We start from the raw sequence: 15,096 nt of genomic DNA on the forward strand, positions 1-15,096 counted from the left end.
TTCTCTTTTTTTCCTTACAAAATACTACTCTTTTCTCAAGTTTATGTTCGTCGAAGCATAACACTTTGTTTATATTTGAAACTTCTTCAACTTTAAACTTTATATTTTACTAGCATGCTTTTTAACAAAAGTAATTTTATATTTAGGGCTCGAATTCGAAATCTTTAATTAAAGATAAAAAAGATACTTACCACACTCCAGCACTACCTTTGTTGGTGAGATTCTTCGACCTAAATCCTTGACGAGTGATTCAATTCCACTAATCATTTTATAGCATCTACTCTGTCACTCTGCATAATTTTTTTCTGCTCAAATTTGACTTTCAAATGTCAAAGCTCTGATCTGGCTGGATCATTTCTACGTAAAGTATTTGACGTAGCCACATGTAATTGCAATAAGTATTTCCTTCATGATTTTCGGGTCATCGGTTTTATGGCTACGGCAAATGTTTTTTTTTTTTATAGTTATATGATCTTTTTCATATAAAATATTGTAGAATTATTATTTCTTATTTAACTTAATATAAATCATGTCTTCACATTTTTCTTCAGTATTCATCACAATGCATGTATCTTTGAAGCTCTATCTCTACTTTTAACAAACAACTAATTTTAATTCACTTATAAATATCCATTTTGGGGTGAAGACGGGGACATGAAATCATGAGATGGAGAGAACAAATAAGAAGTGTGCCATGTATTGACTGTTCCCTCATGGCGGTAAAATGGTTTTCATTATAAAACTTCTTCTTCAACGAACCATCTCCAAGTAAATCTGACAATAAATAAGCTCGAAACGTGTTTACATATTCAACTTCAATTTGGTCATGCGATATGAAGTCATGATTTTAAATTAGTGTGTGGACATGTGATTCAAAATCATCATGATTTCAAATTTCAAATTCTCAAAAAAAAAATGATTTGATTTCAAATAATGATTTCAATTTTTTTAAAATATAAAACTTGATCCGTAGGTTTATATTTTGTAAATAAAAGACTCAGGATTTTAAATTTTACAAAAAAAAGATTCATGTTTGGCGTGAAGAGATAAGATTATACGGAAGCATAACTAGTTACTACTATTATTGACTAGTGAATTTTATAAAATTATGTGTATTTGAAAGTTCTTAGAGCTTGTTTGGATTGACTTATTTAAAGTGTTTTTAAGTAAAAACGTCTTTTAAGAATTTTTAGAGTGTTTGGGTAAATTAAAAAAAGTGCTTATAAGCACTTAGTTTTAAGTTAAAATAGTAAAAATAAGTCAAAAATCATAAGTTAGAATTTCTAGCTTATGGCTTATAAGTCAAAAGCCAAAAGCCAATCCAAGTAGGCTCTTAATCGCAAATATTTATAAAGGAAATATGAGAATATGTGATTTATTAATGTGGCACCTTAGGATATTTGAATATCTTATTTATGAACTATAATATGTCTCATTTGATAAGATTGTATGATAATTTAAAAACTTTTAATAATACTCATAATTTATGAATTTTTCATGTTTATAAAAAAAATACGATTTAAGAAATTCAAACAAAATTTTAGTTTTGAATCAATCTGAATTCAATTCATAATTTTCATATCCAAATTGATTTAATTATCTTTCTGTCCCACTAATGGACCTTAGAATGAGCAAATCATTGGAAGTTTTGGCGTTGACTTGATCTTAAAGAAAGTTAGGATGTTGAAGCAATAATGGGGAAGAATTAAAGAGCCACCAAAAATTGTGAGGAAATTTTGAAGGCTGAAAATGAAAGGATATTAGGAATGTATTTACATATTAAATTTAGATTGGTCGTGCAATATGAAGTCATGATTTTAAATTAGTGTGTGGATATGCGATTCGAAATTATAATTTGATATCGTAATTTTAAATTTTAAACTTTCAAAAATAGGGGGAAAAACATGATTTGGGATTTCAAACACGTGAGGAGATTATATTACTCCCTCCGTCCCATTTTATGTGGCTTTATTTGACTTGACACAATATTTTTTTTAAAAAAAAAACTTTTTAAACTTGTGATCTAAAACAATTCTTAAATATTAGTATGAATTATTCACTCATTTGATAAAATTGTATAAATAATTGAAATTTTTTTGATAGTACTCATAACTTGTGAAGTAAAAAATACGATTTGACAAATTCAAATTATATGTCCAAACAAAATTTTAACTTTGAATCATAACTTCATATTGCATATCCAAATTCGTTTAATTATCCTTCTATCCCACTAAACGAACCTTAGAATTTTCATTCTTTAACATAAGTGATGAATGGATGAAAGTTTTGGCGTTGACTTGATATAAAAGAAAGTTAGGATGTTGAAGCAATAATGAGGAAGAATTAAAGAGCCACCAAATATTCTGAGGAAATTTAAAAAGCTGAAAATGAAAGGATATTGGGAATGGGCCACCTGGAGTATTAAAGCCCGAGTAAATACTGACAAAGGTGCAGTATTTGGGCCCACAATGAAACTGGATTTGTAATTTGGGCCTGTTTCCGTGTACACGTGCATGGGCCTATCAAAATGGAGTGTCATCCCCAGGTTTTACATGGCCATGGCCTAATTATTCGGAAAGCAAAGAAGATATGAGCGACAACTGGTTTTATTACGGGACAGCTTATTATGTTCGTATCAATCTATTATGCGCCTCGATATCTATCATTAGATAGACCTTATATAATAATTATTCTAGCTCTATCATATCTTTTGTTTCATTTCTTCTACAACAATCACAAACACTTTTTTTATAACAGAGCATAAATTTATTTTTTTACATTATCCATATATCTCACGTCTTTAAAGAACTTCGGTTCCTATAGACATAATTTTGATTTCTAAGGTGAAAAATTAAAGGCCAACCAATTTGAAGGGCAAATCGTGCAATTAGAAAGCAACAACCGCAAAAACTCGATTAAGTTCATAGCAGACCAACCACCTTAATTGTAAAAATTAAAGAGAGAAAGAGGCTGAGATAAATTTTCTGTGTGTTTTATTGATGCTATGTACATTAGTTTATATAGAGTTATACAATAGAGACAAGAAGACATGGGCTACAAAATTTGTACAAAAATTCTACTCTACTTGCCCATAACTGTATGGCCATAAATATATTAAATGTACCATGTTAAATTTGCTTGTGGTATTTTATATATATATGTGGAGAAGAATTCTCCACGTGTATATGCCCAGGGAATTTGGGCTGAAGAGTTTTAAAACTCTTCAGCTTCTTCTGTTGTCCTCATCTCTTTCTCTTCTTCTCTTTCTCTTCTTTTTCTTTGGTTTTCAGCTTCCATCGCCTTCTTCCTTCTTCTTCTCTTCTTCTGCTTTGGTGCAGTATTCCTCTTCTCCAACACTAATTCCAAATTGGGTACATTTAACACCTTCATATGAATTGGGACGAAGGAAAAAAATATATTTTTTATATATATTTCATGATGATCATACATCAGATTAGTCGAGATCCAATGCGCATACGATGGGCAATCAAAAAAACTCATACACCATGACATAAATATGAATAGAAATATTAGTTATTTACATGATTAAGGGGTCGTTTGGTATAGTGTATTAGTTATTATACTTGTATTAATTATACATACATTATTCTTATGCATTGTGTGGTTTGGTGTATTAAAAATAACAATATTGCATAAAAATATTTATTTACAAAGATATTCTAAACAATTATAGTGAAAAAGATGTAAAAAGGGTTTTGAAGGGTAATTGGATCTTTAGCCATGCTAATGCCTGCATTAACTCACCTTTCTAGGTATTAATAATACACTCCTTATTACAGAATATAGTGTACAACTAATATATATCAAATAAAATGTTACTAATACACAAAGTTAATGCATGCATTATTTTTGCTAATACATTCTTCGAAAAAGGGCCTAAAATGTCCTTTAATTAAATAATTTGAATAATTTTTTTAAACACGTGGCGGTCTTCTGCTTTGGTGCAGTATTCCTCTTCTCCAACATCCCCCCTCAAGTTGGAGGGGAGTGTGAGCACCTGCAACTTGCGCAGGATCGCCTGATGAGAAACCCCAGAAAGGGGCTTAGTGAAGAGATCGCCAAGTTGGTCTTTGGAAGGAACAAATGAGAGTGAAATCAAACCAGATTGAAACTGTTGGCGCACAAAGTGACAATCTAGCTCAACATGTTTGGTGCGCTCATGAAAGACCGGATTTCGAGCTATATGGATGGATGCTTGACTGTCTGTGCGTAGCTAAATCGGAAGAGAAATCAGAGCAGAAAGATCTTTAAGAAGGCGAACTAACCAAGTAAGTTCAGCAGTAACACGACGCATGGACCTGTATTCTGCTTCTGCGGAGGACAAGGAGATCGAGATTTGTTTCTTCGATTTCCAAGAGATTGGAGCTCCTCCGAGGGTAATAAAAAAACTACTGACCGATTTGCGTGAATCTTTACAGGATGCCCAGTCCGCATCGCAAAAGGCCAGTAAGGAAAATGATGGATCGGAAGAAAGTAGGATGCCTTGAGCTGGATCTGTGCTCAGGTAGCGTAAAACGCGTAAGGCAACCGAGAAATGAGACAAACAGGGTCGTTGCATGTATTGACTCAGAGCAAGAACAGCAAAGCATAGATCTGGGCGAGTGTTGGTCAAATAATTCAATTTGCCAACCAAGTGACGATAAAGAGTGGGATTATCCAAGCGAGGACTGTCGTCTGCTCGAAGCTTGAAAGAGGGATCCAGCGGAGAATTGACTGAAGGCAGATGAAAGACATCGAATTCATGAAGAAGGTCCATGGTAAACTGCCGTTGATTTACAATAAAACCTTGATCTTCTCTCAAAATTTCCATGCCAAGAAAATGATGAATTTGTCCTAGGTTTTTGACTCTGAATTCTGTGTTGAGAAAGCATTTGATATTGTCGAGTTCATACAAATCATTTCCAGTGAAGAGAATATCGTCGACATATACTGCTAAGATAGAAGTAAGTGTCCCATTGTGTTTGAAAAAGAGGGAGTAATCATTTAAAGATGAGGAATAGCCTTTGAAAGCTAAGGCTCCTGCAAGTCGATCATACCACTACCGGGAAGCTTGCTTTAAACCATATAGGGATTTCTTCAGAAGACAGACATGGTTAGGAGTAGGAGGTGTCAGTCCTGCTGGAAACTTCATAAAAACCTCTTCTTGGAGGTCACCATGCAAGAATGCATTGTTGACATCCAATTGTAAAACAGACCACTTCTTTTTAGCTGCAATGGTAAGTAGGCACCGGATAGTGGTCATCTTCACAACAGGTGAAAAAGTCTCTCCATAATCTATACCTTCTCTTTGTATATCCCCCCTCACTACTAGTCTGGCCTTTAGTCGTTCAATCCTTCCATTTGAGAGATATTTTATCTTGTATACCCATTTGTAAGGTAAAGCTCTCTTTCCTTTAGGCAGCAAGACAACATCCCAGGTGTGATTGGTTGCCAAGGCCTGAAGTTCGGAGTTCATGGCCTCTCTCCATGTTGAATGTTGGGAAGCCTGGTTATAGCAGCTAGGCTCAGTGATAGTAAAGAGGGAGTGGATTAGTTTCTGATTGTGGAGGGATAGGGAGGAGAAAGCATATCCTTTTGGCTTGTGAGGGTGATCAAGACAAGTTATCCATGGATCAGTGAATATTACACTATTGCAAATGTAATCTTTTAGGTAGCCAGGTTTATGAGACATCCTGCTAGATCTTCTTGGTAGATCAGTGACAGGAGCAGGGGCAGGAGTATCTAGTGATTTAGGTGGAGATGTTTGTTGAGGAAGTGTGGATTCGGATTGGGGCCTGTAGGTAGAAGTATTAGGTGGAGGTACTGATAGTGTAGCTGGGTAAAAAGGATCATGAACAGGTGGGGTTGATTGATTGTGGAAAGTAGGATCATGATCTGAGGAAGAAGGGTAGTTCAAAAAAATAGGTGTGTGGAGCTATTAGATGAGTTGAAAGGAAAATGTGATTCATGAAATCTGACATCTCTGGTGTTATAACCCGTATTTTTCACATTAGGACAATTTGGGGATAATGGTAATAAGTCAAGGGCAAGGCTATGTTTGACCTTGTTGGATACAAAATTCTTATGACTAAATTGAGATGTGGAAATATTGGAATTTTGTAAGGGCAATATTAGAATTTCTCATGTGGAAATACTATAAAAGGTTGAGGGCAAAATTGAAATTTCAACTTGGAAATATTAGAAAAGATTTGGGGCAAAGTTGGAATTTCTCATGAAGTCCTTTAAATCATCAACTCTTAGAACTTTCAAGACAATTCAAGAAAGAAGAAAAAAAACAAAGGAAAAGAGAATAAGGGGAAAATCGATCAAGGAAAAAAAATAGGGAGAAAATTGAAATCTTGCTCCAAAAATTATTTTCTCCTAGTATTCCTACTAAGTCAAGGGTGCTCTACAACATGGGGTAGTTGTTTTGGAAGTTTAGAGACTTGTTTAGTTGATTTGAAGATTTGGGGAAGTGAAAGAAAAGGTAAGAATTAATCTAATTTCTTTGTGTTATGAAGTTTGTTGATGTTGTAGTATGTGGAGGTGTGTGAAATTTATGGAAATATGAAAGTTTATATGGTAATATGGTGCCATGTATACATGTTTTTATATGAGTAAGATTTATTCAATTTTTTTGTAGTATTTTTGTGTAGTATTTGTATAGTAGTTATGATAGTAATTTGATGTTGAAAATGGAAGTTTGATGAAATTTATTGAAGTTGGAAATATGGGTTAGGTGATGTAATTGGAAAAAAATTAAGTTTGTATAATTTGTTAGTTGTGGTTATGATTTTGGGGATATAAATGAAGTTTAAATGGTGTAAGTTGGTATTAAACTAGTTTGTAGGAATTATGTAATTTGAGTATGATATTATAAGAATATGGAGGTAAATTATTAAAAGTATGGAGTGTTGTTGTTGGTTGTGAAGTTGAAAGAAGGAAATGAATTTGATTATGAAGTTGGAGGAAGAAAATAAATTATAATATTTTTGTTGTATTTATGGAATTTTTGAGTGAAATATGGAATTGATAAAAATTGGATAGCTTACTTGGAATATTTTTCACTTATGTTGGAATGAGTTGAAATTAATTATAATGATATGAGATATTCATATTTATTTGGAAATGCAAAGTTTGGTTGAAAGTTGTTGCACTAATTGGAAAATTACACCAATTTATGTTATGGTGTGTTAAATTGATTATCGATGGAATTGGTGTTGTTGTTGGCTTGGTTGTTAATATTGTGGCCGAGTTGTAATCTCGGGGTGTCATATATATAGGGGAGATGCTGCCGAAATTTTTGTAGACAAGTATTGGAAAAATTGAATTCTTAAAGTCTTATGAATAGTAATTGGTAAATGTGACCAATTGTAAATTTTGGAGAAAACGGGAATTGAACTTGGACAACCGTAAAAGGCCAAAAAGGTATGTAAAGCTTTACATTTTCTTCTCTTGGCATGTCCTAGATGTAATAGGATTGAATACGAACCTCGGGGATCACTCTACTCTTCGAAATCGACGCTCGAAAATTTCCCTTTTCTATTCAATAGAATTGAATTAGGTAATTATGAATAGTTTTGGAAAAATTTTCTAAAATTCTAGATTTTGCCCAAATAAATTCCGAATACCTTGAAACTCTTCTAATAATATTATGAAGTCTAACGCACGTGATTTGTATACGCCACCTCATTTGACCGAGGTGGGCTCCACTATTCCGAATTTTTCTTCGTTATTCCGTTTGAATTACGGTAGGTAGAATTTGAAAAAAACTCTTTGCTATGCTTCCTAATATTATATGAATAATTATTCCGTTAATTCCCATAATATATTTGGAAGTACGGAGATGATTCGGAAAATACTATTTTTACGTAGACTATTGTGATATTGGAAGTACTTGTACTATTATTATTATTCAAGTTTCCTTTTATGATTTGTTATCGAAATTATGCCATCGAGTCTGTATAAATATTTTATAATTTAAATTGCATTTAGTTTCTCACTACTCCACTCGTGGATGCCTCAATGCTTCTTTCACTGAGCCTGGGCCAGGATATGTTTTAGTGCGTATTTCTCTGCATTATTCGCCGTGTTCCGACGTGAGAGGGCAGGTATGACATGTACATGGGGTGGTAAATGTTATGCCACTGAGTTATGCTGTGCCATGTACATATATGTTTGTGATATGATATGATTTGATATGGCCATCTGATATGATATGATTTGTTACGGAGATATTCCCTACTCTGGTGTTATGCTGTGTCGTGGTGCCGATGATGGGAGGGCAACCACACTTTGTTCACCGAGTCCATAATGGGGTCGGATATGGCATATGTCTGTGCATATATGGGTTGAGATTTGGATAAGCATTTTAAAATTCTAAACGTTGATTTCATGTTTTGCATATACTATTCAGATTATGATTTTATATATTACAGTACATGCTTTACATATTCGGTACATTTTTCGTACTGACCCCTTTTCTTCGGGGGGGCTGCGTTACATGCCCGCAGGTACCGAAGTTCGATTTGCTGATCCATCTGTTTAGGATATTTGTTGCGTCGTTGACAGTGCTCCCTTGTTCGGAGCTTGTATTTTGGTATTGACTTTATCTCTGTATATTTGGATATTTTGGTCAGAGGTACGACGGGGTCCTGTCCCATCATATGACTATGCTATCATCTGTAGAGGTCTGTAGACAGATTTATGTTGTGGGTTTTGTATATATGGTTTGGGTTTTGTGTGTTTTGTGGCGGCCTATCATCCCTCGTGCCTACACCTATTTTTTTGATCTATTTAGCAAATTTTTTTTCACTACCTTTGTTTATTCGGTTAAAAGGCTAATTTGGGATAAAGGTACGTTTGGGTGCTCAATTCAGGCACAAGTCACGGCCTACGGGGTTGGGTCGTGACATCTGGATACAAACACTTTCCTTGTATCAAGAGATAACAGTTTATACCCCTTCTGCTGTAAAGGGTATCCTAGTAGAACACAAGCAGTAGCCCTTTCATCAAACTTGTTTCTCCCTTGTCCCAGGATAGAGGCATAACACAAACATCCAAAGTTCCTCAAATGGGCATAGGTAGGTTCTTGTCTAAGTAGTACTGCATAAGGTGTTTGTCCCTTTAGAACACTAGATGGTAGTCTATTAATGATATGAGTAGCAGTTAGAACAGATTCTTCCCAGTAAATCATTGGCAATTTTGACTGAAACATCAACCCTCTTGCAATTTCTAAGAGGTGTCTATGTTTTCTCTCAACAGTTCCATTTTGTTGAGGTGTAGCAACACAGGACAACTGATGTAAGATTCCTTGAGAAGCAAGAAATGTTGATTCCTGTGTCCCTTTCCCCAATTCTAAAGCATTGTCAGATCTGATCATTTTATCCTTGGCATTGAATTGTCTCTCTACCATGGATAGGAAGCTTTTTAGTACAGGAAAAGCATTACTTTTAGTGCTTAGTAAGAATGTTCATGTCCCTCTACTGTAGTCATCTACTATGGTGAGAAAAAACCTGAAATCATTGTAAGTACTACACTTGTAGGGTCCCCAAATGTCTATATGAATGAGATCAAAAATATGTGTGGATTTTATGTTGCTAGTAGGAAAGGGTTGTCTAGTTTGCCTAGCTCTAGGACATATGTCACAAACAAAATCAGAAGTGGATTCACATGGAAGAAAACTTAAATATTTCATTGCTGAAAATGGAAGATGTCCCAACCTTACATGTCAAAGTTTCACACTAGGAGTAGCATTAACATGTACTGAATTAAAAACTGAAAATGATTGTGGGATGGGATCTGGAGATACATCATTGAAACTATTTTTAGATTTGTCAGTGTTGGAATCCAATAAATAGAGTCCTTCTCTAACTTCACCAAAAACTTGAGGACTCCTCACTGAAAGGTCCTGCAAGAAACATCCAATAGCAGTGAATAGGACATCACACTGAAACTGAACACAGAACTTATGAATTAAAAGTAAATTATACTTAAAGTCTGGCACAAGCAGTACATCAGTTATGACCTGCCCTGGCAAAATAGAGATGTTGCCTATATGGGTCACACTTACCTTGAAAGAATTAGGTAAATTAATGTTCAAAGGCATAGGCAGGAGTTTTAGAAATAAGAAGGAATTGGGATCAAAACACATGTGTTCTGAGGCTCCTGAATCAATTATCCAAGTATTTTGCTTAAGATTAGTGGGTACAGAATTTGAGTATTTAAAGATGGTACCAGCTACTGCATTTGCATTAATTCCTGTTTGTGTCAATTTGCTTTGTTTGTACATTTGCATCATCTCTGCAATCTGCTGCTTGCTGAACTGTTCCTCAAAATATCTATCACTAATTTCAGGATCTGTCCTATTAATGTCTTTATCTGCTTGCTGAGTCAAAGTTGCATTTGCTTTAATCTGAGGCTGATAGTTTCTGGAGTTGGTGAACTCAAAATCTGCAGGAAATCCATGCAGTCTGTAGCAATTATCTTGTACATGCCCTATTTTTCCACAATAAGTGCATGACAGGTTTGGATCATATTTCTTCTTACCCTTAAACCTGTTATGTGACTTATTATATCTCTGGTTCTGACCTGGATTGGTATACCTCTGGTATGTGTTTGTTCCTCTTATTGCTTGGTGTTTGAATCTCTGTGTATTTCTTCCCTGTCCACTGGCCATGAATGCTGCAAACTCAGCAATTAGTTTGTTGTCCTGTTGTTTTGCTTGACTTGCTGCCAGAAATGATCCAGAATCAGAGATGTAGTTTGTGTTTGCATACACTTCCCTTTGATTCTCATCCTGCAAAAGCAATGAATATGCAATATCCATTTCAGGTAAGGGATTCATCATGAGTATATTTTTCCTTGCCTGGGCATATACATCATTTAGTCCCATTAGGAATTGAATTAACCTTTGATCTTCTAGTGATTTTGTTAATTTTGCTTTCCCATCACAAGTGCACTTACATGAGCAACAAACAATTACATTTATCCCATCCAATTCATCCCATAGTCTCTTAAGTTTGGTGAAGTAACCTGCAATGTCACTATTCCCTTATATTAGACTTGTTAATTCCTTTTGCAGGTGGTAGATTTTGGCACCACTTGACTTGCCAAACTTCTGCTCCAGACTGTCCCAAAGTTCCTTAGCAGTTTTGAAACTCATCACACTATCTGCAATATCCTTAGAGAGTGCATTTGATATCCAACATATGATCATGTCGTTAACACAACTCCATTGTTCAAAATCTGTAGATTCCAGTTCTGGAGCCCTACAGGTTCCATTGATGAAGCCAAGTTTCTTCTTGGCTGATAAGGATAAGAGGATGGATCTCCTCCAACCTGGATATCCTCTTCCGTCGAAAACATTGTTGACCAGAGTCATACCAGGTGAGTCCGAATTGTTTAAGTGGTAAGGATGGCTGTTTTCATACGTGGTTCCTTTCTCTCCACTTCCTGACTTAACTTGAGTTGCTTCAGGCATTTTGCTTCAATAGGGATTTGAAGATGATGATGATGCAGATTTTGAAGGTGATGATGATGATACAAACACAGATCAGTGATGATGATGATACAAACACAGATCTGAATTGAGCTTAGAAATGCTCTGATACCATGTAAAAATTAAAGAGAGAAAGAGGCTGAGATAAATTTTCTGTGTGTTTTATTGATGCTATGTACATTAGTTTATATAGAGTTATACAATAGAGACAAGAAGACATGGGCTACAAAATTTGTACAAAAATTCTACTCTACTTGCCCATAAATGTATGGGCATAAATATATTAAATGTACCATGTTAAATTTGCTTGTGGTATTTTATATATATATGTGGAGAAGAATTCTCCACGTGTATATGCCCAGGGAATTTGGGCTGAAGAGTTTTAAAACTCTTCAGCTTCTTCTGTTGTCCTCATCTCTTTCTCTTCTTCTCTTTCTCTTCTTTTTCTTTGGTTTTCAGCTTCCATCGCCTTCTTCCTTCTTCTTCTCTTCTTCTGCTTTGGTGCAGTATTCCTCTTGTCCAACACTAATTCCAAATTGGGTACATTTAACACCTTCATATGAATTGGGACGAAGGAAAAAAATATATTTTTTATATATATTTCATGATGATCATACATCAGATTAGTCGAGATCCAATGCGCATACGATGGGCAATCAAAAAAACTCATACACCATGACATAAATATGAATAGAAATATTAGTTATTTACATGATTAAGGGGTCGTTTGGCATAGTGTATTAGTTATTATACTTGTATTAATTATACATACATTATTCTTATGCATTGTGTGGTTTGGTGTATTAAAAATAACAATATTGCATAAAAATATTTATTTACAAAGATATTCTAAACAATTATAGTGAAAAAGATGTAAAAAGGATTTTGAAGGGTAATTGGATCTTTAGCCATGCTAATGCCTGCATTAACTCACCTTTCTGGGTATTAATAATACACTCCTTATTACAGAATATAGTGTCCAACTAATATATATCAAATAAAATGTTACTAATACACAAAGTTAATGCATGCATTATTTTTGCTAATACATTCTTCGAAAAATGGCCTAAAATATCCTTGAACTATTGAAAATGATACAAAAATATCTCTCATTCATCTATTGGGCTTATAATGTCCTTGACATCCAGCTTTATGTCCAAAAATGAGGGAAAAGGACATTTTAGACCCAATAGATAGATAAATGACATTTTTGTACCATTTTCAATAGTTCGAGGGCATTTTAGGCCCTTTAAACAGAATTTTAATTAAATAATTTGAATAATTTTTTTTAAACACGTGGCGGTCATCTATAGTTACAATTTAATTATTTAAAATTAATTATAAATCAAAATTTACTTAATAGAATTTTAATTATGAAAAAGGGCCTAAAATGTCCTTTTCCGTTAAAGAAAATGTCATTTTTAGAATTAAAGGTGGATCGTCAAGGGCATTTTAAGCCTAATAGATGGATGGGGACATTTTTGTACCATTTCTAATAGTTCAAGGACATTTTAGACTTTTTTCCGTACCTTCTTCCAAACGACCCGTAAGCTTTTGTAGATGAGACAATTTCACGTACTAGTAAAGGAGCTCAATGGATAATAAGGAATTGGGAATTTATTTCCCTACTAAATCTACTATTAATTTTGCTCAAAATCCTATTGTTTCTCTTCTTTTTATCCTATTTACTCGAAGAGCTACTCTCACGTACAATGAATTGAATGATAATGGATTGGGAATTCTTTTTCCAACTACCCTGCCCTTCACTAAAGACAGACTTCTTGGATAAAGTTCAGTCACTATTTCATGAGTTCATATTACCTTTAATTCTTGTCCATTTATTTTTCTTAAAAGATATCTCCTGTTAAATATATTCAGGAATCAAGATCTCTTATATGTAAAAATGACAAAATTTAAATTGAAAAAATATGAGTGACCTAAAAAAATCATTCGAGAAATTTAGATGGCATTGTAGGTGAATTTCCTCCTGTGAAAAATAAGACTGATTCACTATATTTATACAAATGTACTCAATATTATTCCAATTTATTATGAAGTTCCAAAGTTTACCTACCTCAGATATGCTTCCATTTTAAAGGATGTGAGGTGTCAAATAGTGACCACCCTGAAGAATTGTTGTAATTAGCTACAAAATAGGAAAGAGAAATAGTTACTCATTTCACATGGGAAACAAATTAAGTACAACAAAGATGAATATTAGGAATCGTTGTTCCAACTACCAAGCCCTTATACACAGAACAAAAACTATTGGACAATGCCTCTCAAGTAATTTCAAGCCTTTAGGGATCATCGGATAGTTGGTTAGAGTCATGCAGGTATTAGTAATATAGGAATTAGTTATAAATGAATCTATGTATTATTTTATATAAGTATTAGCTAGTTAAGAGATCAATTATACAAGTAGTAGTTATATATGTATTAGTTATTCTACTTTCTATTCTACATAAAATAATATATAGATTCCCGCATAACTTATATATGTATTAGTTATGCTGGTTTCCAAATTATCGATTTTGTACATGAATAGCTTATTTATTATTATCTACCTATCAAACGTTGTATAAGTTATACAGAAATTAATACATAAATAATTTGTTTTTCATCTACCTACGAAACGACTTAAGATTTTAATTCTACACGTGTTGGTGTCATGCACCAAATGTACAAAGAAAAAAGGAGAGGGAGGGGGGCGGGGGTTAAGGCTTAATATTTTTATAAAATAATATATAAATTTTTCATAACTAATATTTACATTACTAATATCTCCATTAATATCAGTACCAAACCATCCTAAATGTTTTTGCCTAAAAGCCCACCTTTTCAGTGCCTGTTTTACCGACAAAATGAGGTGTGTAAAGAGTAATAAGTATATACATAATGTTTTATTTGAACAATCCATATTTGATAAAGTTGATCTAACACCTAAATTCTTTTCATTTTCTTAATCCCAGTATTTTACATTTCACCCTCTATTTTTTCCCCCTTTGCTAATCATTTTCCAATATATTTCAAGTAGATAAATGAAGAAAACAAACAAGCACACGTGCAAGAAGTCTTGAATGTTGGCTAACAAATGTCTACTGTCCTGGTGGATATGCACTGGATTGTCCTCTTCCCTTGGCCATATTTCAGATGTACTATTGCAATTTGAGGTAGGGATGAAGAAGCTAAGGGACCCCATTACAGTTAATGAGAAAGAGAGCCATAAATAAGTCACCAAACTATAGTACATCCTAATAATTGGTTTCACATTCTCTTACACAGTATGAAATTTCAAAATAGTCGAAACATCTTTCAAGAATTAAGCATAGACGAAGGTGAAATATTCCCCTTCATTTGGCAAAATTATAGTATAAAGTGCATACTCTAGTAGTTACTACCCCATGTTTTAATTTAATTTGATTGTCTGATTTAATTTGACACGAAATTTTTCTATATTAAAAATATGTGAAATGTACCAAATATACATGTCATGTGAAAATTTTAAATTAAAGAGTTGTCGAAAAAAAAGATACCTATTTTTTTAAAACAAAAAATATAGGAAAGTATGACAAACGAATTGAAAACAAAGAGAC

General features: G+C 33.8%; 1 long non-coding RNA gene across 1 annotated transcript; it reads left to right on the top strand.

The window, feature by feature from the left end:
• Positions 1-10,595: 10,595 nt before the first annotated feature.
• LOC129875016 (uncharacterized) lies at positions 10,596-11,742 on the top strand. The gene is made up of 3 exons (XR_008763046.1): positions 10,596-10,833; positions 11,084-11,388; positions 11,479-11,742. It is a non-coding gene; the product is annotated as an uncharacterized LOC129875016 (long non-coding RNA).
• The last annotated feature ends 3,354 nt before the right edge of the window (positions 11,743-15,096 follow it).

This window comes from Solanum dulcamara, chromosome 11 (genome assembly GCF_947179165.1).
Source record: "Solanum dulcamara chromosome 11, daSolDulc1.2, whole genome shotgun sequence".
Classification (NCBI taxonomy): Eukaryota; Viridiplantae; Streptophyta; class Magnoliopsida; order Solanales; family Solanaceae; genus Solanum; species Solanum dulcamara.